Genomic DNA, 13,648 nt, shown 5'->3' on the forward strand with positions numbered 1-13,648 from the left:
TGCCCCCAGCGTATAACTTAAAACCCTTGCCCTGAGGGTTGTGTGGGAGTGTCATCCTCAAAAACATATTTTCTACCAGGAAATCAACTACACTGAACAAAATGGCTATCTCAAAAGTTTGATTGGATGTGTTTGGGGGAATGGTGGGCGTAGGGGGGTGGACTAGTTGCCCTCCAATCACTTTTGACTATTGAAAAGAGCACTATCCCTTTGAATTTCCAATCTAATGAGCCTTTTTTTAAGTTACTATGACAACGCCTTCAATAAAAACCTTATATGCCCCCAGCGCAGATCTTAAAACCCTTGCCCTGAGGGGTGTGGGGGAGTTTCCACCTCAAAAATATATTTTCTATCTGGAAATCAACTACGCTGAACAAAATGGCTATCTCAAAATTTTCCTTGGATGTGTTTGGGGAATAATGGGCAGGGGGGGGGGCTAGTTACTCTCCAATCAATTTCGACTATTAAAAAGGGCACTAGCTTTTTGAATTTCCTATCGAATGAATTTTTTTGAAGTTTCTACGACAACGCCTTCTATAAAAACCTTATATGCCCCCAGGCCATAACTTAAAACCCTTGCCCTGAGGGTTGTGGGGGAGTGTCCTCCTCAAAAATATATTTTCTATCTGGAAATCAACTACGCTGAACTAAATGACCATCTCAAAATTTTGATTGGAGGTGTTGGGGGGAATGACGGGCATGGGGGGCGGCTTGTTGCCCTCCAATCATTTTCGACTATTAAAAAGGGCACTAGCCCTTTAATTTCCAATCGAATGAGCCTGTTTTGAAGTTTCTATGACAACGCCTTCTATAAAAACCTTATATACCCCAGGGTATAACTTAAAACCCTTGCTCTGAGGGATTTGGGGGAGTGTCCTCCTCAAAAACATATTTTCTATCCGGAATCAACTACGCTGAACAAAATGGCTATCTCAAAATTTTGATTGGATGTGTTTGGCAAAATGATGGGCGTGGGGGGGGGGGGGTGAGGGGGGCTTTTACACTCCAATCACTTTCGACTATTAAAAAGGGCACTAGCTTTTTAAATTTCCTATCGAATGAGCCTTTTTTGAAGTTTCTACGACAACGCCTATAAAAACCTTATATGCCCCCAGGGTATAACTTAAAACCCTTGCCCTGAGGGTTCTGTGGGAGTGTCCTCCTAAAAAACATATTTTCGATCTGGATTTCAACTACACTGAACAAAATCTCAAAGGTTTGATTGGATGTGTTTGGGGGAATAATGGGCGTAGGCGGGTGGGGTTGCTAGTTGCCCTCCAATCACTTTTGACTATTGAAAAGGGCACTATCCCTTTGAATTTCCAATCGAATGAGCCTTTTTTGAAGTTACTATGACAATGCCTTTAATAAAAAGCTTATATGCCCGCAGGGCAGATCTTAAAACCTTTGCCCTGATGGTTCTGGGGGAGTGTCCTCCTCAAAAATGGGCGTCTGGGGGGGCTAGTTGCACTCCAATCACTTTCGACTATTCGAAAGGTTACTAGCCCTTTAATTTCCAATCGAATGAGCCTGTTTTTAAGTTTCTACGACAACGCATTCTATAAAAACCTTATATGCCCCCAGGGCATAACTTAAAACACTTGCCCTGAGGGTTGTGGGGGAGTTTCCTCCTCAAAAATATATTTTCTATCTGTAAATCAACTACGCTGAACAAAATGGCTATCTCAAAATTTTAATTGGATGTGTTTGGGGAATAATGGGCGTAGGGGAGGGCTAGTTACTCTCCAATCAATTTCGACTATTAAAAAGGGCACTAGCTTTTTGAATTTCCAATCGAATGAGCCTTTTTTTAAGTTTCTACGACAACGCCTTCTATAAAAATCTTATATGCCCCCAGGGTATAACTTAAAACCCTTGCCCTGAGGGTTGTGGGAGAGTGTCCTCCTCAAAAATATATTTTATATCTGGAAATCAACTACGCTGAACAAAATGGCTATCTCAAAATTTTGATTGGATGTGTTTGGGGATATGATGGGCGTGTGGGGAAGGAGGCTAGTTACACTCCAGTCACTTTCGACTATTAGAAAGGGCACTAGCCCTTTAATTTCCAATCGAATGAGCATGTTTTGAAGTTTCTACGACAACGCCTTCTATAAGAACCTTATATTCCCCCAGGCCATAACTTAAAACCCTTGCCCTGAGGGTTGTGGGGGAGTTTCCTCCTCAAAAATATATTTTCTATATGGAAATCATCTACGCTGAACAAAATGGCTATCTCAGAATTTTGATTGGATGTGTTTGGGGGAATTTTGGGCATGGGGGGGGGATAGTTGCCCTACAATCATTTTCGACTATTAAAAAGGGCAATAGCCCTTTGAATTTTTAATCGATTTAGTCTGTTTTGAAGCTGCTACTACAAAACCTTCTATAAAAACCGCGTATGCCCCAGTGCTAATATTAACATTCTGGTCGCGAGGTTCGTGGGGCATTGTTCTCATAGACAACACGTTTTCTCTATGTAAAGTGGCTGAATTGAACAATATAACTATGTGAAAATTTTTATAGGATCTTTTTGAGTAAATGTTGGGCGCGGGGGGAGGGGCTAGTTGCAGTCCAATCACTTTCGACTATTAAAAAGGGCATTATCCCTTTAATGGCCATATGATCGGTAATTGACCGCAATGCTTGCGAACACACCTTCTACAACAACATTTATTGCCCCCATTACATGTCGTATAAACTTTGACCCGAAAGTCGTGGGTGTATGTATTACTCAAAAACAAAATTTCACTCTTGAATTCGACTCTGCTGACCAAAATGGCTATCTAAAATTTTTAATTGGATGTGTTTGGGGAATAATGGGCGTGTGGGGGGGCTTGTTACCCTCCAATCACTTTCGACTATTAAAAACGGCACTAGCTTTTTGAATTTTCTATCGAACGAGCCTTTTTTGAAGTTTCTACGACAACGCCTTCTATAAAAACCTTATATGCCCCCAGGGTATGACTTAAAACCCTTGCCCAGAGGGTTGTGGGAGAGTGTTCTCCTCAAAAATATATTTTTTATCTGGAAATCAACTACGCTGAACAAAATGGCTGTCTAAAAATTTTGATTGGATGTGTTTGGGGAAATAATCGGCGTGGGGGGATGAGGGGGGCTAGTTACACTCCAATCACTTTCGACTATTAAAAAGGACACTAGCCCTTTAATTTCCAATCGAATGAGCCTGTTGTTAAGTTTCCACGAGAACACCTTCTATAAAAACCTTGTATGCCGCCAAAGCATAACTAAAAACCCTTGCCCTGAGGGTTGTGGGGGAGTTTCCTCCTCAAAAATATATTTTCTATCTGGAAATCAACTACGCTGAACAAAATGGCTATCTCAAAATTGTGATTGGATATGTTTGGGGAATAATGGGCGTGGGGGGGGGGGGCTAGTTACCCTCCAATCCCTTTCGACTATTAAAAAGCGCACTAGCTTTTTGAAATTCCTATCGAATGACCCTTTTTCGAAGTTTCTACAACAACACTTTCTATAAAAACCTAATATGCCCCCAGGGTAGAACTTACAACCCTTGCCCTGAGGGTTGTGGGAGAGTGTCCTCCTCGAAATCATAATTTCTATCTAAAAAACAAGTACACTAAACAAAATGGCGACCTCAAGATTTTGATTGGATGTGTTGGGGGGAATGCGGGGCCTGGGGAGGGGGCTAGTTGCCCTCCAATCATTTTTGACTATTAAAAAGGGCACTAGAACTCTCGATTTCCAATCGAATGAGCCCCCTTTGAAGCTTCTACGACGACCCCTTCCGTACGAAGTGCTTCTGGGGAAAAATAATAATAATAATAATAAAACATTGGAGCCGTATAACTACGGCTCCAATGTTATAAGGCTCCATAACTGGAGGGTATAACTTACAACCCTTGCCCTGAGGGTTGTGGGAGAGTGTGCTCCTCAAAAATATATTTTCTATCTGGAAATCAACTACGCTGTACTAAATGGCTATCTCAAAATTTTGATTGGATGTGTTTGGGGGAATGATGGGCGTGGGAGGGGGGCTTGTTGCCCTCCAGTCATTTTCGACTATTAAAAAGGGCACTAGCCCAATTATTTCCAATCGAATGAGCCTGCTTTGAAGTTTCTACGACAACGCCTTCTATAAAAACCTTATATACCCCAGGGTATAACTTAAAACAGTTGCCCTGAGGGGTGTGGGGGAGTGACAACGCCTTCTATAAAAAGCTTATATGCCCCCAGGGCATAACTTAAAACCCTTGCCCTGAGGGTTGTGGGGGAGTTTCCTCCTCAAAATTATATTTTCTATCTGGAAATCAACTACGCTGAACAAAATGGCAATCTCAAAATTTTGATTGGATGTATTTGGGGAATAATGGACGTGTGGGGGGGGCTTGTTACCCTCCAATCACTTTCGACTATTAAAAAGGGCACGAGCTTTTTGAAATTACTATCTAACGAGCCTTTTTTGAAGTTTCTACGAGAACGCTTTCTATAAAAATCTTATATGCCCCCAGGGAATAACATACAACCCTTGCCCTGAGTGATGTGGGGGAGTGTCCTCCTGAAAAACATATTTTTTATCTGGAAATCAACTACGCTGAACAAAATGGCTATCTCAAAATTTTGATTGGATGTGTTTGGGGAAATAATCGGCGTGGGGGGGGGGGGGGGGGCGGGGGGCTAGTTACACTCCAATCACTTTCGACTATTAAAAAGGACACTAGCCTTTTAATTTCCAATCGAATGAGCCTGTTTTGAAGTTTCTACGACAACGCCTTCTATAAAAACCTTATATGCCTCCAGGGCATAACTTAAAACCCTTGCACTGAGGGTTGTGGGGGAGTTTCCTCCTCAAAAATATATTTTCTATCTGGAAATTAACTACGCTCAACAAAATGGCTATCTCAAAATTTTGATTGGATGTGTTTGGGGAATAATGGGCGTGAGGGGGGGGGAGGGCTACTTACCCTTCAATCACTTTCGACTATTAAAAGGGCACTAGCTTTTTGAATTTCCTATCGAATGAGCCTTTTTTGAGTTTCTACGACAACGCCTTCTATAAAAATCTTATATGCCCTCAGGGCATAACTTAAAGCCCCTGCCCCAATGGTAGTGTGGGAGTGGCCACCTCAAAAATATCTTTGATATCTTAAAAATAACTATGCTGAACAAAATCGCTACTTCAAAAGTTTTATTGGATGTGTTTGGAGGAAATGTGAGGCGTGGGGGGGCGGGCTCGTTGCCCTCCAATCACTTTTGCCTATTAAAAAGGGCACTAGAACTCTCAATTTCCAATCAAATGAGCCTCCTTTGAAGTTTCTACGACGACCCCTTCCGTATGAAGTGCCTCTGGGAAAAAAAAATAATAATAATAAAACATTGGAGCCGTATAACTACGGCTCCAAAACGTTGAAGGATATAACTTAAAACCCTTGCCCTGAGGGTTGTGAGAGAGTGTCCTCCTCAAAAGTATATTTTCTATCTGAAAATCAACTACGCTGAACAAAATGGCTATCTCTAAATTTTGATCGGATGTGTTTGGGGGAATGATGGGTGTGGGGGGAGGGGGCTAGTTGCCCTCCAATCTTTTTCGACCATTAAAAAGGGCACTAGAACTCTCGATTTCCAAGCCCCCTTTGAAGTTTCTACGACGACCCATTCCGTATGAAGTACCTCTGGGAAAAAAAATAATAATAATAATAAAACATTGGAGCCGTATGGCCTTTACTATAGGCAACGCTACAGCGTTGTCTCTGATAACATACTCAAAATCCCCGAAAATTTTGTATTCCACACGCATCCTATACGACAATTGTTTAAATGCTAATGTAGCTTTATCGTTTCAAAGTGTTTAAACTACTTTTATTCCATATTGTGAACAGTCTCTTAAATTTCCATTTAACCCCTCCTCGGTAGTTTTTCGGCGCAAGGCAGTAAACACAAAAAATCTAGTTCCATTATTTACACGTGTTAAAAGTCAGCTAAGATTTAGCATTATAAAAAATTGCCTAATTCATTATGTCCTACACAAAATAAACAGGTATGATATATTAAATTTACATTGGAAGTAGCACAAATAGGACATATTTTTTTTCAAAGCATAGCATATATTAAATATGTAAACTAATCTAACCTAGGTACCTTTTATTCCCCCTAAACCCCAAAAAACTAAGTTTAAATATAGTTCCCGGAGTGAGAAACCATTTCTTCAATCACTATTCTATTGAAAGAAACCTGTTTGACTAGTTTCTTCCCTATACAACATATCGCGTGGTATCTCGATTCTTGACAATTACCAACTTTTTTGAAAATAAAACGAGTCCGTTAATTTTTGATTTTTAGAAAGTTATAAAACCTTCAAGTTTCCCTCTAAGAGTACGGAAGATAAATGAGGTTCATTGTTTGTCTTACACGGGTTTCTGAAAATGGGTTTAATTGATTGCAGCGACAGGTCTAATGAAAATATGGACAAAAGTTAAACGCTACTGTTTATTAAGAAGCAATAGATTAAAAACTTTGAAAAACGACTCTTGATTCTATAGGTAGTTGAATGTTGTTGCTTGTGTCAAAGTTTTCTTGACCTTCCGCTTGCCATTATGTAGTACGTGCCCATAAAGTTCTATAAGGCCTTATAGGACTTTTTAGATTTATATTTTGCATTTGAAAAATACTTTACTCTTCGTGTTTACTTCTTTTTCATGAGAAAAGTTGTTGCCAACTGGCCACATCCCAAGACGCGCTACAATTTTCTTTAACTGTAGTTATTCATTGCCGAAATGAAAACCGACTGGCGTTGGCGTCTAGATTGAAAGCTTCACCTTAATACTTTTAGTATTTTGGAGACCCAGAATCAACTATGCCACCCTCCTTCCCGAATAACAAGCATTATATATCAATAATGAACAGGCTGCATAACTAACAGATCTTTCCCACTATTTTGTGGGGGTTCATGTTATCCCCCAGAATTATAATTATTCACCTTTCAACTATGAAAAGTTGAAATCTGATCATAGCTCTTATGCTTTGATCAGATTCCTTTTACAAGAGGGCAGCAAAAAAAAAAAAAACAATGAGAGGGGTTGCTTTCAAATCGCTTATGAATCATAGAAAAGGACCCTGGAGATTTCGATTTTCAATCCAATGACTCCCTCCGAAGTTTTTATGACAACCCCTTCTATACGAAGCAGCCTGGTGAAAAGGAAAAAGAAGTACATAATACATAGATTCCACTTTGCTCTTTGCATAAGCAGTGACATTGCGCTGCCTATGATTTTCGTTTACTATTAGACATTGTTTGATTCGGCTCATAATTTTTATTCTGGTTTACCTGGCCATTTTGTTCATTCAAGAGCCAACGCTGTCATCTAATTTTTTTAAGAAAAGAAGAAATCGTTCTTCAGCTAAAATTGATAGGAATAGAATACAAAAATGGCTTGACGGTTCAACAAGTCTAAAACGAACTGATTATTAAAATTTGAAGATGGAATGCTAGCTCTTTATGTTTCAGCCAACCTTGGCCAGAATCGGGTGATCGAGGTAGGCCTATTAGCATATGAAAGGGTTAGCCTATCTAGTACATGACCACATCTAAGAGATACAGGCTAATATAATAGGGGCAAATTTTGGTACCTATTTGGGTAAATTTTTCACAAATCATAATATTGACTTACAAATAAAGTAAACATAGCCTACCACTCAATGGCTTTTTTTATGCTCTTTCCAAATATAATAATCATTTTTGTCCAAAATGAATTTTACCCCCAACCCTATATATACCAAGGTAAATATTTGGGTAAATTTTTACCAAATCATGTTATTGAGTTTCAAATAAAGTGAATATACCATTTGATGCCTTTTTGTGCTGATAATGAATATAACAATCATTTCTATTGGAAATGAATTTTAGCCCCCCCCCTGTATAGGGTAAAAGACCAGTATCCGGTTGAGCAACATTATGTAAAACTAAAACCCTCACATCTTGTTACCAAAGAGGAATTGAGAAGAATTGTGTATATCAATGAATAGCTAAGAATCTAAGCTATGCATTGATATGCTTATTACTAAAATTATTCTAGATTAAACGCTTGAAATTACTAGTTTATTGACTTACCTCCAAGGACCTCTTTCCGGAAATACCAATTATCCTATTTTGATGTATATATCCTTTCAGTGTTTCAGGTTTTTTTACATATTAACAGAAAGCTGATTGTCTGCTGATTCTAAAAATATAACTTTTATTTCTTTATATTGGCTCTATAAATCACAAATATTATACATAATTTTTCCTTTTCAATTGCGTGTCAAAGCAGACCACATTTCGAAATATGACGACAAATATCTCCCACCGGGTTGAACCAAGAAGGTGGTTACATCTTTCCACCCCCTGAGCGGGTGGCTGACAATAGTGCCCTAAAGACCTGTTTTGTAACTGTAATGTAATTAGTACAGCTCTGGAAAGCACAGTATATGTTTCTTAAAGATGATTAAATAAAAAAAACAAGTTTTTTAAACTGAAAGTAAGGAGCGACATTAAAAAGAAACAGAAATTATACCGTATATGAAAGGGACTGTCCCCTCCTCAACACCTCGCTCTTTATGCTAAAGTTTTTTATTGTTTTAAAAAATAAAGCTGTGAGACAGAGTCAAACTTTAGCGTAAAGAGCGAGGCGTTGAGGAGGGGACATTCCCTTTCATATACGGAATAATTTCTGTTTGTTTTAATGTCGCTCCTTACTTTCAGTTTAAAAAACTTGATTTTTTTTTATTTAATTTTTGAACGTTTTTGAATAAATGCAGGTTTTGATCTTGGCTCACCGTACATGAATAATTAAAACAAAATTTTCATATTAATTTACTTATATTTAGTTAAATGGCTTTCTCGAAACTTGTTTAATTTTATTTACGAACGTTTTTATTAGTAATAAATATACGTAACTTACGAATTAACTTACGTAAAGAACTTCTATATTCATATATTTTTAATTTGTTTATTAGGGGGTTCGCCCCCTAGTGCAATACCTTGCTCTTTAAGCGTAAGTTCGAATTTTGTTCCAATTCTTTAAAAATGACCGCTTAATCACAAAGGTCGTTAATTAGAATAAATAGCTCTTATGAAAGTACTAAAAAATCTTTGGCTTAAAGAGCAAGGTATTGACTACGGGGTGAACCCAATCATATATGTAATATTTTTTGTTTGTTTGAAGTTTCAATGTTGCTGCTATTGCAGTTGAAATACTTGTTTTTTTATATTAAATTTCTGATCTTTTTTTAAATAATGCTGGGAAGTCTGGCGTCCCCTTCATAGCAATGTCCCTTCCCCCATGAAAACTTCCTTCATGGAAAGATCCACCCACATAACCCTGACACCCCCCCCCCCCCAACCAGGAAAAATCTCCCCTGAAAACATCTGTATACTTCCAAATAGCCAATACTATATGTTAACATTGGGTAAAGTTCATAATTTTCAGCCCTCCCCCTGGGACCCTCGAGGGATTAAGTCATCATAAAAGACATACTTATCATATTTTCGAAGCGGCTGAACCAAACGGATCTCTGAAAATTTCGATCAGGTGACTGTGGGAAAAAAATGAGCGTATGAGGAGGCCCAGTTGCCCTCCATTTTTTTGTTAACTTAAAAAGGGCACTAGAACTTTTAATTTCCATTCCAATGAGCCTATAGCCAATCATAACTATAGCCAATCATAACATATCATAGGCATGCTACATACTTGAAGTTTCAATTATTTTTTTTAAATGAGATAGGTTTAATTACAATAGAATAGTAAAATTCAAGAAAGACCCATTTTTTTCAAATCAAACTACTTTTGTCTTAATTCTCTGGTACTAATATGAGAATGTTTCGCTCATCAGATCACTACTTATTTACATAGAACCCTTTCCAGGTCCGATTTATGGCTAAGGTGACCTTGTTTACTGACGATATGAGTCAGAAATTAGAAATTAGTTCACAGCAAAACAAAAAATGAAAGCTAACCAAAAACGGAGTATTTTTATACCACTTTAAAATGGTGGCTGGTGTTTGAATCACGGAGGCTTGTTTATTTGCTGTTCTTTCCCAGGAGTAATCGTATTGACCAAATGGACCTATAAAGGCTCATTCGAATGAATATTAAAATTTCTTGTGCCCTTTTTAAGTGACCAAAAAGACTAGAGAACAACTGGACACCCTCCCATGCTCCTTGTCCCTCCAAATTATCTGATCAAACTTTTGAGATAGTCTTTTTGTTCAGTATAGTTGAAAAATCAAACAACTATGTCTCTCAAGGCCGTACCCAGAGGGGGGGGGGTACGGGAGTTTGAACCCCTCTCCCCTGCAATGTTTGTTTGACCTATAAAAACATAACAAAATGGATTAAAACAAACTTTGTATGCGTTTTGGAGGTTTTTTTGTGTAACCCCCCCCCCAAAAAAAACGGCCTTGATGTCTTTAGCTGTAAAATGACCCCCCATTGTAAGTTATGTAAGCTATGAAGGGAAAGGCCTGTAAGTTATGAAATTCGTCCATTATTTACACGTAGTATTTGTTATGGGGAAGTATGCACATTTTGTTGGGGGGGGGGGGCTGTTCTTGGGATAATTTTATATGAGTAGAATGTTCCTTGGGGCGGGGAAATTCTGGATTGTGAAAATTCTAGGGGAAATGTTACACTGGTGACAAGGCCATACCAAGGATTTGTTTCTTTGTTTTATGGGAAATAATTTTCACGGAAGGGGGTTTTTCTGGAGGGATCAAGAAACCGATCAGAGATTGAAGTCTTATTCAAATGAAAGGATACAAAGGAGAATATTTTAGGCTGAATCGTCTGAAAGCAATTTTACAGAGAGGGGGGGATTCACAGCAAAAATGAAACTGGCTGGAGGGAATTTGACAGGGAGAGGGTGCACTTTACATTGTATAAAATTCCCACAGATGATTTTTCCATGAGGGGGAGGGGTCTATTTCATAAAGGGTCAACCAGATCCACCGGCATTAATTGAAAAACGAACAGAAATTATTCTATATATGAAGGATTGCCCCTCCTCAATACCTTGCCCTTTTTGCTAAAGTTTGACTGTTTACTAAAATTGAAATACAGGGGCCATTAATTACAATAGGAAGCTTTTTTAAAAGTGCTAACAGCTTTAGTGTGAAGAGCAGAGCATTAAGGAAGAGGCCTTCATATATGGAATAAATCTGTCAAAATTAATATACAAACTTTGTTGTAATTTTTCATATACGGTGAGCCAAATTTAACCCTTCATTAGTTGAAAATTATTCAGAAATTAAATTTAAAAAGAACGATTTTTTTCTACTGAAAGTAAGGAGCGACATTAGAACTTAAAACGAACAGAAATTATTCCAGATATGAAAGGGACTGTCCCCTCCTCAACGCCTTGCTCCTTACGCTTAAGTTTTTAATGTTTTAAAAAGTAGACTTGCTAAACAGAGTTGAAATTTAGCGTAAAGAGAGAGGTGTTGAGGAGGAGACAGCCCCTTTCATATACGGAATAATTTCTGTTCGTTTTAAGTTATAATGTCACTCCTTACTTTCAGTTAAAAAAACTTAAAAAAAATTAATTCTATAGATTAAAACTTAACTTAATCATTTGGGTTAGGAGGAAAGTAGTAAAATTTGTCCATGTTATTCTTGTGCGTGTTATTCCGTGTTATTATACTGGCTTTTAGGCACAAAAGTACCGTAGTTCTGTATTTAGCGCATTAGAAGAAAATTCTTTTGTGGGTACAATCGTTGGTTTCTTCGAAACACTGTTGTATTTTATATATCACAACAAAAACGGATACACACCTAATCTTGTTTCTGTTATGACAGGTTGTAACTTACCTTCAATATTTATTTACCTTCTTACTTTCTATTATTTACCCAACTTTTATTTATTTACACAAACTTACCTTCAATATTTGCATTGCCACTAACCCATATTTTTGTTTTTATTTCCAATTAGCTTTAAGTTATTTGTACAAATTTTCCTTCTGGACGTCTTTCACCAAGAAGGTGGTAAAATGTGGGATGTTGTTACTATACTTGCATTGCGTCATGCAATAGTAAAATAGGGGCGGTCTGAAAACCCATCTCTGTTTTCCTGGAAAGCCAAAGAAAAGGGGTTCTTTCCGAAAAGAGGTCTTTTACCCTATGTCAATTTAGGATATATTTATGGGGGTGGGGTTTAGGTTAGGGGGGGGGGCTGAAATTCATTTCCAATAGAAATTATTATTATATTTGTAATCAGCATGAAAAAAGGCATCAAATGGTGTATTCACTTTATTCCTAAATTAATAATATGATTTGGTAAAAATTTACCTTTGGGAGGCCTAAATATTTACCAAATCATATTATTGACTTACAAATAAAGTGAATATACCACTTGATGCCTTTTTTTTATGCTCTTTCCAAATATAATAATAATTTTTGTTGGAAATGAATTTTACTCCCACCCCTATATATACCAATTCAGGGTATATACTATCACATTAGGGGGGGGGGGGGAGCAAATTTTATTTCTGTTGTAAATGGGATGTAAGTTTAAACTTTACCCCCCCACCCCCCTAATGTGCAAATATATACCTTTGATTGGTATATATATATGGGTGGGGTTAAAATTCATTTCCAACAAAAATGATTATTGTATTTAGAGAGAGCATAAAAAAAGGCATCAAGTGGTATATTAATTTTGTTTGTAAGTCAATAATATGATTTGATAAGTATTTACCAAATCATATTAGGCTATTGAGTTACAACTAAAGTGAATATACCACTTGATGCCTTTTTTTATGCTCTTTACAAATATAATAATCATTTTTGTTGAAAATGTATTTTACCCCCACCCCTAGCCTATATACTGATTAAGGGTATATATTTGCCCGTTAGGGGGGTGGAGGGGAAAGTTCAAATTTACCTCGCATTTACACCAGACATAAAATTACCCCCATCCCCCTACTGTGCACATACATAACCTGAATTGGTATGTAAAGGGGTGGGAGCTAAAATTCTTTTCCAACAAAAACGATTATTATATTCTTAAAGAGCATAAAAAAGGGTATTGAGTGGTATATTCACTTTAGTTGTAACTCAATAATATGATTTGGTAAATATTTACCTATACCAATTAAGGGTAGCCTATGTATTTGCACATTAGGGGGGGGGGTAAATTTTATTTCTCATGTAAATGAGAGGTAAGTTTAAAATTTACCCTCACCCCCCCCCCCCCCCCTAGTGTGCAAATATATACCCCGAATTAGTGTATATAGGGGTGGGGGTAAAATTCATTTCTGACAAAAATGATTATTATATTTGGAAAGAGCATAAAAAAAGGCATCCATGTTTACTTTAGGCATCCAAGTTTTGTATGTTTACTTTATTCTTAAGTCAATAATATGATTTGTGAAAAATTTACCTTTATTTGTGGGGCCTATAGCTAGCACACCTTAATTACCTTAATTTGCACTTTGGAGCAAATTAAGGTCCATACTGGATCTGTTGTGCTCCAGGTCAAATGGCAAAAAAATTGTCACTGTGTTAGGGCCCAGTGACACGCCATAAAAGAGGTCTGCTGGAGAGATGCAATTTAAGCCCACTTGGTAGCAGTGGCCACAAGGTAGGTATGGCCCGTAAAGACCATTCTCAGTGGTATAGAGCTGACACCACCGCAC

At 37.7% G+C, this 13,648-nt stretch overlaps 1 protein-coding gene across 2 annotated transcripts in view; it reads left to right on the forward strand.

The window, feature by feature from the left end:
* The first annotated feature begins 7,382 nt into the window (after positions 1–7,382).
* Positions 7,383–13,648, forward strand: part of LOC148944053 (CTTNBP2 N-terminal-like protein) — a 125,410-nt gene continuing 119,144 nt past the window's right edge. For both annotated transcript variants that reach the window (XM_089099684.1, XM_089099685.1), the window contains exon 1: positions 7,383–7,515. The gene's annotated coding sequence lies outside the window, so the exon portion shown is untranslated. The remainder of the gene's footprint in view (positions 7,516–13,648) is intronic.

The sequence above is a fragment of the Artemia sp. Qi Xiang Cuo genome, chromosome 14, assembly GCF_049724085.1.
Source record: "Artemia sp. Qi Xiang Cuo chromosome 14, ASM4972408v1, whole genome shotgun sequence".
In the NCBI taxonomy this organism is placed as follows: Eukaryota; Metazoa; Arthropoda; class Branchiopoda; order Anostraca; family Artemiidae; genus Artemia; species Artemia sp. Qi Xiang Cuo.